Source organism: Paramormyrops kingsleyae, chromosome 3, assembly GCF_048594095.1.
Source record: "Paramormyrops kingsleyae isolate MSU_618 chromosome 3, PKINGS_0.4, whole genome shotgun sequence".
Classification (NCBI taxonomy): Eukaryota; Metazoa; Chordata; class Actinopteri; order Osteoglossiformes; family Mormyridae; genus Paramormyrops; species Paramormyrops kingsleyae.
Window position 1 is genome coordinate 23,194,338 of NC_132799.1, and position 11,253 is coordinate 23,205,590.

Sequence of the window (11,253 nt, forward strand, 5' to 3'; positions counted from 1 at the left end):
ATGAATGCATGATTCTTACAGGTCAGCTGGGTGATATCGAATGGTGAATGCATGATTCTTACAGGTCAGCTGGGTAATATCTGATGATGAATGCATGATTCTTACAGGTCAGCTGGGTGATATCTGATGATGAATGCATGATTCTTACAGGTCAGCTGGGTGATATCTGATGGTGAATGCATGATTCTTACAGGTCAGCTGGGTGATATCTGATGATGAATGCATGATTCTTACAGGTCAGCTGGGTGATATCTGATGGTGAATGCATGATTCTTACAGGTCAGCTGGGTGATATCTGATGGTGAACGGGTGATTCTTACAGGCCAGCTGAGTGTACAATGGCCATTAAAACAGCATCTATGCTGTTGTTACTGTCTCGTAATGCAGCACTCTAGAAAAATGTGCTCTGATAGATGTAGTTGAATGTGAGGTGTATGTTGGTCTGTGTCTACACCTGATTATTAAGATCAATGGCGTATGGATGCTGTGTAGGATACTTGGAGTACTCACAAATGCTATGTAGAATTTTCACAGTACTCACTGATACTGTGTAGGATATTTGGAGTACTCACAAATGCTATGTAGAATTTTCACAGTACTCAAGAGAGAAGAAACAATCCTGAATAAATGAGGAATGAAGAATCCCTTGAGGCTCTGATGATGAACAGACATGGACCACCCACCCCGTCCTACAGATGGTCTGCACATGAAGAGCGTGACGGTCAGTGTTGTTGGGGTGACTGCTGGAGCTTCCTGTCACGTTGTGTGGATTTAGGGGGCAATGGGAGGGAGTCTCTCTGGCCCCAAGCAAAATGATATTGGTGGCAACCAAATGAACCAGATGAACCACAGGAAAAGAAAAGGAATATTACCTAGAATTGCATTTCCTTTGGTGTCAGTACGTAGATCTCTCCTAGCTCATCAGGCCGCCGCAGGCACAGCGTGCCCGAGCTGATGAGTCACCAAACGGCCTCAGGCGTTCAGGGTGCTTCCTCAGAGCAGAAGTATGGTGCTTTAAACAATCACCTGTGCGCCTGGGATTTCTGTGTTCTTCACCGGCAGAGAGCGTGCTATGCATGCAATGTGTTTCATGCAGCTGGACCGCCTTGCCACCTGCTCTGCCTACTTAAATTATATCCGGCTTGCACGTGGTGGGCAATGTGTTTAAGTACTAAGCAGAAATGTGCCATAGTCACACAGTCAATGGAGGGGTGGCTGAGTCCCAAGCAAAACCTTATGCTGGAAGCACTTTGAGGATGGCTGACCCTGGATCCTACTGCTGTCTCCTGCCTCTCCTGACCCTCTGCTGTCTCCTGCCTCTCCTGACCCTCTGCTGTCTCCTGCCTCTCCTCACCCACTGCTGTCCCCTGCCGTCTCCTGTCCCCTGCCGTCTCCTGTCCCCTGCCGTCTCCTGACCCTCTGCTGTCTCCTGCCTCTCCTGACCCTCTGCTGTCTCCTGCCTCTCCTCACCCACTGCTGTCTCCTGCCTCTCCTGTCCCCTGCCGTCTCCTGTCCCCTGCCGTCTCCTGTCCCTCCGCTGTCCCCTGCCTCTCCTGTCCCTCCGCTGTCTCCTGCCTCTCCTGTCCCTCCGCTGTCTCCTGCCTCTCTGCTGTCTCCTGCCTCTCCTGTCCCTCTGCTGTCTCCTGCCTCTCCTGTCCCTCTGCTGTCTCCTGCATCTCCTGTCCCTCTGCTGTCTCCTGCCTCTCCTCACCCTCTGCTCTCTCCTGCCTCTCCTCACCCACTTATATCTTCTGCCTCTCCTCACCCACTGCTCTCTCCTGACTCCTGGCCAGCCAGATCCACTCGGCCTGTTGCACCTTCATAAAAATTTTGGGTTTGTGAAGATGGTTGGCTAATTAGCAGTGATGTCCAACGATGCTAGCTGATATTCATGGGTCAGATTTGTTTTTTTTTTTTTTTGTGGTGGCTTTGTAGTGAGTATCTGATGCCGGGCTCAGTGTCACCCAGCTCTGCCCTGGGTGTGCCCGGCTTCCCTGCCACCGTGCATGAGGTTCATCCACTGGCATCTGTGCCACTGCACGAGAAAATGTTCTTCATATCTGAAAATGGCAGAAGCAGTCTTCTGCTGAAAGAAGAATCCTTTGCCCAGGAGTCTGCCACCCACTCAATGTTCTGGAGATGAATGTAAATATATGCTGTCATGAAGCATCTTGGGGTTTTTGGTCAGACTGTTTATCTGTAAAATTGTCCTGTTCTCTGCGGTACTGAGGAGGCAGCCTTCTGCTGCTGATGTCACGATGGCTGTTGAGCGTGTGCTTTTGCACTGATGATATAAGTCCGTTTACGTTTCTTGAATTTGGGTTATGGAATAGGGCAATTTTCTTGTTTATGTTACAGTTTTCGGCAGAAGTTGTGGTCTGAGAATTTTGCCCATATTCAAATGTTCATCTAATTGAGGTTATTTTCAGGCTTCAGACTGTGAGCTTTGCATAGCCGGCAGTGACATGGTCATTTTCAGGCTTTGGACTGTGAGCATCACACAGCCTGCAGTGATGCTCCTAGTTTCAGCAGATCAGAGGCCACATGACGGGCTGCCTGGTTCTCATGTGCTTACATGAGTGGCTCATAGCTGACTGGTAGGCTGATGCGGGCCCTTGTTTTTGGCCAGCTTCGTACTTTGATGATATGGGATGGACCCCTAACCTGCTGAGGCTTGCTGTCCAGTGATTTTGTCTCTTCTCGCTGAAAAGCCCTCCGGTGCCAATCCCCTTTGTGATAGAGTGAAGATCTGGCTTTCCTTTCAGCTGATAATATGCATAAAACATCACACATGCTTAATGAGCGCCCCGGCAGCGAGGTGAATATGCCACATGTGTGATTAGCATCGACCGCGTTGTGGTGACACTCCCTTTAGACACGCCGGAGTGTCACTGCGGATAGATGATGTCACTGTGCATTGTCATCGTGGATTCTTCTGCTTTGTGAGACTGAATGAGTTAAGAAGCATCAGTAAAAGAATCCCTGTCAAGCCTTTGATGTGTTTCATGCTATACTGAGATCTCAGAGTGATGTTTGTATTTGGACAATAACACAATCTGTGGTTGATGAGACAGTATCACACTATTGCTCTATTGGATTTGGTTGGGAATAGCAGATAAGCCACATATGCAAATGGGCACCTGTTTAAAATTCATACATTTGATCTTATGGAAACATAATTAACATGTATTTAAACCTTGTCCATCTACCAATTTAATGATGTGTAGTAGAGCAGCTTTTGACAAGCATATTTGGCCCTTTGGGAACCGTCGGGTCAGTTCTCCATCCCGGCCTTAATCCTCCAGTTACAGATACAGACATCTAACAGGACCTCTGCTTTTCCTGATGGCTGGTCAATAGAGGCAGACATTTGGTCTTCAAGAACATGTGACTTGAATGTTCATCACTTTGATAAGTCAGAGACTTCATATTTTGTTGTGTCTTGATGGTTCATCATTTGATGGCCTGCAGCCAGGGGCAGACTTGCTGTTTCTGAGTCCCCACTCAAAATGTTCACTTTGAGGCCCCCTGTCCCCATGATGTAATGACTGTTTGTGACCAGCAGGGGCCCACCAACCTTGGAGGTAGAGACCTGCGCCTGACGGATTTTTCAGTCCCGCTCCTGCCCGCTCCCGCAAAATTCTGTCCCACTCCCGCAAAAAATATATATTATTTTCTCCCGCTCCCGCCCGCAGTATTCAAGTTTTGTCCCGCTCCCGCCCGCAAAATCCCGCAGGTAAACATATAAGTAGTTTTATTTTTACCGCTTCTTCCCGCTACTCTGTTATTTGTTTCACTTGCTTTCCTTTTGAGTATATATAAAAAGAAACGGAAAATAAACAAATATGCTTCATTTTATTTGAGTTTAATTAAATGGAATGATGAACATGGAACCGAACGAGGAGCTTTTCAGAACATGCCATCCCGTCCAAGCACCAGGCTGATTCCTTCTTGGGGTGTCCGGTTACGTCCCCCGGCACTCAGAGCGCGGCAATTGTAGTTTCTGTAGACGATTCGCCTGTAAATTTTTATTATTTTAATTTAGTCGTTCTTGTTGCTTTTGTGCAGTAGATAAATGAGTATTTGTTTTTAATAAATTAATTTTAAGGTAATTCCATTTTGCCGGAGTCCCGCGATTAATTCTATTCTCCCGCAACCCGCACATACATGAGGACCTTACCGCCCGAACCCGCATTCACCCATCAAATCTTGTCCCGCACCGCACTCGGTGCGTTGGGTCCCGCGGGAGTGCAGGTCTCTACTTGGAAGCTCCACACAAATGCGTGGTTTGACATTGCCCCTGCCTGCAGCTGCACCTGAATGGGCTTTTACTGCGTGCTCTTTAACATACTAAATTAAATGCAGGGCTCACCTTAAGTAAACATGACATACAAGACCAAATGACGCATTCCTTATATTCGGGGGGGGATTGGTGGGCATGTGCCCATCTGGCATCCAACAGTTGGGATGATTGGCAGGACACCAGTAGATGAGTCCATTTTTGATGCTGGGGGTGGTCTGCATACTTGAGATAACAATCCAAAGGTAACAGGGTAAAAAGAGCTATATATTATTATAGGTAAATAAATGTGCAAAGAACGTATCCCTATGGTAAAAACAGTGGAAATATCTATTGTGAAAATGGCAATATGAAATGGAATGATATCTTAAACTAACTAAAGAACAAGGTCTGCTTCATAGATGAATGATAAGTGCAAAGGGGGATTTAGATCAATACATCATTCACAGCAATTACTGAAATGATCTTAACTGCTGTGTCCGTTACACGCTTCTGTCTGTAGGGAGAGCTGAGGCAGCCTCACTGAAACAATTAGTGTAGTATTTTAATGGTGTGTATGAAATATACACCATGCACATTGTTGAAGGCAGCTGTCAGGCTCACTGGAGTAAAAAAAAAAAAGAGTCCATATTTAAAATGAAAAACGGCATCACCCCCACAGCCATGCACAAATTAGCATTGTTATCTTTGCAGGGTCTTTGCGTTCAATGAGTAATGATTCTTAACCCAGTACCAACAGAATGCCAAGCAGGGTGAAACAGATGAGTTCTGGCAATCTGGGAATTCTTGAGCAAATATTTTCCCCTGAACTGCATTAAAGAAATGGATACCTTTTTTTTTATCAAATATAACCTATAAGTCGCTTTTCTGTATTTCTGGGTTATAAGAAAACATTTTAAAATATGAAATTTTTTAAGGAAAAGTGATATCAAATAAGACATGCAAACATCATGCAGACCAATAAAAACATAAGTGACACAAAAAGCTATATATTAGGAATATGTCTGCTTATTTGCACAAAGAAATATTTTTATTATCAGAAATATTCTTACTTTATCTTATTCTATATGACTTCTCTGTAAAAAAGTGACTAAGCAGGATGTCCCTCACCCACAGTAGCTGGTATTACTCTGCAGTGTCAGTCCTGACTGCAGTGACTCAACAGGATGCAGGAGGTCCCTCACCCACAGTAGCTGGTATTACTGTGCAGTGTGAGTCCTGACTGCAGTGACTCAACAGGATGCAGGATGTCCCTCACCCACAGTAGCTGGTATTACTCTGCAGTGTGAGTCCTGACTGCAGTGACTCAACAGGATGCAGGATGTCCCTCACCCACAGTAGCTGGTATTACTGTGCAGTGTCAGTCCTGACTGCAGTGACTCAACAGGATGCAGGATGTCCCTCACCCACAGTAGCTGGTATTACTCTGCAGTGTGAGTCCTGACTGCAGTGACTCAACAGGATGCAGGATGTCCCTCACCCACAGTAGCTGGTATTACTGTGCAGTGTCAGTCCTGACTGCAGTGACTCAACAGGATGCAGGATGTCCCTCACCCACAGTAGCTGGTATTACTCTGCAGTGTCAGTCCGGACTGCAGTGACTAAGCAGGGTGTAGGATGTCCTTCACCCACAGCAGCTGGTATTACTATGCATTCTTTGTAAATTATCTGCATAGAAGGATTGTCTTCCGTTGTGACTGCTCCCATAAATAGCACACCATTTGCACAGTGAAACCTCAAGGCAATACACTAACAACTTTCCATTTAATTATTTTCAAAATATACTTCCTGTATAATTCAGCATTTCCCGAATAAGCAAACTACGGGAAGTGTCAGAGGTAAATGTCATTTTTTTTCTTCTCATAAGTGAGCTCAGGGAATTTTGTGCAAATAAGTCATGGGGGTTCCTGCATTGATTGGTGCCACCAGTTAATTACCGCTTATTTTAAAGTCCCCCCCCATCACTGGGCCGCACATTATGATTGTGAAAAGACACTCCGACTTTATTCTGCACAGCAGTACGCACTGTGCATCGCTGTGGGATAGTGTGCTCTCAGGGTTCTCTCTGTATGTGCTGTTGTGTCACTGCTGGGCAGCCTGAGCAGTAAACACAGCCTGACCTCTCCCAATCAGAATTTCATTGTTAAAACCGCTGATCTTTTAAGCCTGTATTTCCATGTCATACCCAGCCATGAGAAACAGGAGTATTTATGTGTCTGTGACAGTGCTAAATCTTAGCTGTGGTGGCCTTGTGATACCTCTTCCTTGGACCATCTAGTCCTGATTGGATGCCAAGAGTGCTGATGCATCCTTTAGCTGATGTTGCTGGCTTCACTTTCACCTGGCAGACCCCGCTTGATAAGAATTGGCGCTGTGCAGCCTTCAGGTGTCACATGCTGCAGGGTATAATCCAGTACAATTCATCAGCCAGATCTGAACAGCTTTCCTTATCTCAGCTTGTCCCATCTTGAGAAGCAAGTCCCTCTTCTCTGTGGATCTTGGTGTGCAACCTCCACATACGAAGGAGAAGCTCTGCCTTATCTGGCCTGGCCTCGTGTCACCTTTAAACGAGCCGTGTCTCTCTGTGGTGCCGCCGTCATCAAGTAGCCTGGCTGGAATCTCGAAGAGTCAAAGCATGAAGCAGCCTGGCTGGAATCTCGAAGAGTCAAAGCATCAAGCAGACTGGCTGGAATCTCGAAGAGTCAAAGCTGGGCCCTCATCAGCGTTGTCTTTTTTTTTAGCAATGCCTGTGAGATTTGAAAAATTCTTAATGGTAGTAACAATAACAACAACAATAATAATAGCAATTATATTATTATTATTATTATTATTCAGTGGGTTTTCAGTGCTTCCCCTGAGGAAGAACTCCTGCTATTACAGTCCAATGAAACTCAGCCTTGGTCTCCAGCTTCCCTGACCCCTACCTGCCTACTTGCACTCTGAATTTTTTGTTGATTTGATTTAAGAGGAAACTGGATGGATTGGACACCATTTTCTTTTATAACTTTACAGCAAGCCTGTGCAAAGTGGAAGAGGAGTGCTGGCTCTCCTGGTAAATCAGTCTTTGAGTTCACTCCTCACTCATACTTCTGCCCTGCATCAGGTCCATCTTCTGTGCAGTACCATGAGATGGTCTATGTTCTATCCTGTACAATGAAGCGGTCTGTCTTCTGTCCAGGACCCTGAAACAGTTTATTTTCTGTCCTTCACCCCGAGACAGACTGTCTTCTGTTCGATACCCCGATATGGTCCTCCTTCTGTCCTTCACCCCGAGACAGACTGTCTTCTGTTCGATACCCCGATATTGTCCTTCTTCTGTCCTTCACCCCGAGACAGACTGTCTCCTGTTCGATACCCCGATATGGTCCTTCTTCTGTCCTGTACCCTAAAATAGTCCACCATCTGTCTGGCACCCTGAGTCCACAGTTTCTTCTGTCTGGGACCCCAAAGATGTCCTCTGTTTAGCACCCTAAGACAACACCATGTGGAACACTGTCACTATGGGATCATTTTAAGCATATATTTATATTGAAAACTGCAAAATCCCATTTATCCTGTTTTTGGTAACTGTGGTATTCTCCTTAAGAGGCAAAAACTTTGGTTACATTAACTTTTATACAAGGATATGGGTATCATTTTTATCCATTTTCAGAAACCACTTCTCCTATTCAGGCTCACAGAAGGTCTGGAGTCCATGGGCACAAGGCAGGGAACAACCCAGAATGGACCACCACCCACACACAGAGCACACACACATCTACAGGCAGTTTGGTAACTGCAATTAACTAAAGCATGTTTTTGGACTGTGGGGAAAAAGTAGAGTAACTGGAGGAAACCTCACAATGACACAGGGAGAAGATACAAACTCCACATACATGGAGCCATGAACCCAGGTCCCAGAGGCATGAAGTGACCATGCTGACCACTGCAGCACTGTGTGTGTAAATTGACAAAGGAAATAGTGACAGCTGATTGGGAACATTTTGATAAAGTATATTGTATAGTACAGTTATGATTTGACCTTCAAACAGTATGATATAGAAGATTTCAATACAATGATTTGCAATTCAGTATCCTTGTATTACTTTAGCTGCCAGGAGATAACCAGGCTTCTTTTCATGCTGTTTCAAAGGGTCCGTATGCCAACACAACAAAAGAGTTCCGGACTGGCTGTGTAGCATCACCATGGAGACGACTCTTGGCTTCAGCCCGAGGACCATGGAACAATGTCAATGATGACATTCCTCTGAAAACATTATTTGAAGGACTTGGGAAAATCCATGTGGGGTTTCTGAAAAGAGCAGGAAGGACCTAAACAGACAGTATATGTCTGATATGACAATATGGACAAATGGATTCATTAGACAGACATTGGCAGTATAAGTAAGGGCATGAGGCTGGCAGTGCTGGAGAAAATCCCAGCCATCAATTGGATACATAAGAGGACATCGACAAAAGCAGCATTGCTTCTCCTTGCTGTTTAGCCCACGGAGGTGCTGGTACATTGTCTCCCTCTTCACTGGGTTAAGTTGCCATAATGGACGTCTACAGACTTCCCACAACAACCCGGTCACTTGTATACATGGTGTTTATATATTTAATGTAATAATTGTTCTCATATTTATTCTCTTACTGTAAGCAGCTGAATTTGTATGTGTTTTGTGCTCATCAGGGACCAGATCGTGGAGTGTGACTGTTGCGCATATGACCATAAACTCTCTTGAATCTCTTGAATCTTAAAGCAGTTGGAGTCTCTATTAGGGCCTGTTATCTCCACTGGATATGGGCACGAGTGCCTAGATGTCCCACTGTCTTTATCTGAAATGGCTGAATTTGGTGCAATAAGAGGCCAGCTGGCATGAATGTTATCTGTATCAAAGGCTGAGTGCTGTTCTCAAGGGTGGCGTAATACCCAGGTGTTGCGCACTTCTTTGCTATCATCTTAGAAGATGGTGTTGAGTAAAGAAGGTCATGAAGGAGTCTCAAGGTGCCATAGAAGACGTCCTAAACGCACTGAAATTTTGGTGTATGGCTGAGTGGGATAAGACTCTCAAACCTCAGGGTCAGAGTGATGTCACTGTTGGGCACATGAGCATGGCCCCTAACCCCCAATGGTTCACAGAACTGGATGCCCCTGCTCTCTACCTAATTTTGGAGCATCTGGTATATATGTAAAAGAGAGATGAAAGGTAGCTGAGTCAATTCCAGACACAGGAGCTGTGTGGCCTCAGCCTCGTCTGCGTCTTTTCAGAAATGTATCGTAACCTCCCTTAAGTTCATTTACATCACCATTTCTATAGCCACTCCTGTGATTCAATACACAGCTTTTGTGATTGGATATCCCCCACAGGTGACAGTAATGTAAATCCTTCACAGATAGCACAGTGACTGTAATGGATATCCCCCACAGGTGACAGTAATGTAAATCCTTCACAGATAGCACAGTGACTGTAATGGATATCCCCCACAGGTGACCGTAATGTAAATCCTTCACAGATAGCACAGTGACTGTAATGGATATCCCCCACAGGTGACCGTAATGTAAATCCTTCACAGATAGCACAGTGACTGTAATGGATATCCCCTACAGGTGACCGTAATGTAAATCCTTCACAGATAGCACAGTGACTGTAATGGACCCGGCCGTTACTCTGCACGGCTGTCATGTGGGGCGGTCCCTTGCCGTGAACTGCATAGCCCAGCACAATAGCAGGGTCTTCATTTCATCCATCATGCATGAACCTTGAAAACTGCCTGCACAAAGCTTTTGAAGTCCACTAGGAGAACTAGCTCGTGATCTATCTGCTCACTGAAATGACCACTATATCTGGGCTTCTCAAACAATTCTCTTCACGTTTATCCCCTGGAATCCCCTGGAAATATTGAGGGCCTTGTTTTTGTATAATGACCCAAATCAGCACTACATGACTTTATTGTCACATACAGAATCAACAGAAAAAATGGCCTAGAGAAGCTTCTCTGGCAAGAAGAACAATCTCCTACAGAAAATACCTCCAATGCATGACAGAGGAGCCTTCAGGTTTGATCACTTCTGTGTGGAAATGGCAGGGAGACCAGTGGCGGCCTGCTGGAGGTCACATGCAGCATTGATACTGGTCTTTACAGATGGCCAATCACATGCTGCATTGATGCTGGTCTTTACAGATGGCCAATCACATGCAGCATTGATGCTGGTCTTTAGAGATGGCCAATCACATGCAGCATTGATGCTGGTCTTTATAGATGGCCAATCACATGCAGCATTGATGCTGGTCTTTATAGATGGCCGATCACACGGAGCATTGATGTTGGTCTTCACATCAAAGCTGCATCTCAAGAGTGACTTCTCCAGTCACATAGAAGGGATTCTTGCTTAAATACACACATTCCCAGAATGCTGTAGCCCTTACCTGGATGAACCTCAAAAGGCAGCACTACAGAAAAATACAGACTGTCAAACACTAACACGGGATTCATCCGTCCATAAGATATCCCACTTGGTATGTCTACTGTAAACAAGATAATGGATGATTAGCATCCTCTGGCCGGGTCAGTCAACTCAGGCCGTAAATATAAGCCCTGGGAAAGAGATCAAAACTTCAGCATTCAAATGTAGATGTATGAGCTGTACCTGAACACCACCTATGAAGAGATTACAAACTTTCAAATAAACAGGGTGATTAATTTGAAGCGTTTGCAGTACCTTAGAGCTCCAGAAGATTTTATTTTTGAGGGCCCATGAGATAGACGTGCGGAAGAGAGTAAGTTTGGGGTCACAGCGCGGGGTTAGCCAGCGTGCGGCACCTCTGTAGCCGGGGGTAGGGACTTCACTCAACGGCCCAATGGCAGCATCGTTCCATTTGCCCCAGGATTCGAACCTGTGACCTGAACCACACACCATTCTGATCACATGACATTACGGCCTTTTAAGGCATATGGTAAGTACATTAAAA

The 11,253-nt window shown here is 45.4% G+C and overlaps 1 long non-coding RNA gene across 2 annotated transcripts in view; it reads left to right on the top strand.

Moving 5' to 3' along the window:
* The window catches only part of LOC111846125 (uncharacterized), a 48,792-nt gene extending 39,758 nt beyond the window's left edge, over positions 1-9,034 (top strand). The window contains exons 3-5 of one of the 2 annotated variants that reach the window (XR_011989544.1): positions 597-721; positions 3,566-3,736; positions 8,433-9,034. This is a non-coding gene — a long non-coding RNA (uncharacterized lncRNA). The remainder of the gene's footprint in view (positions 1-596; positions 722-3,565; positions 3,737-8,432) is intronic. The other variant, XR_011989545.1, reaches the window with a different exon arrangement.
* Positions 9,035-11,253: the final 2,219 nt, after the last annotated feature.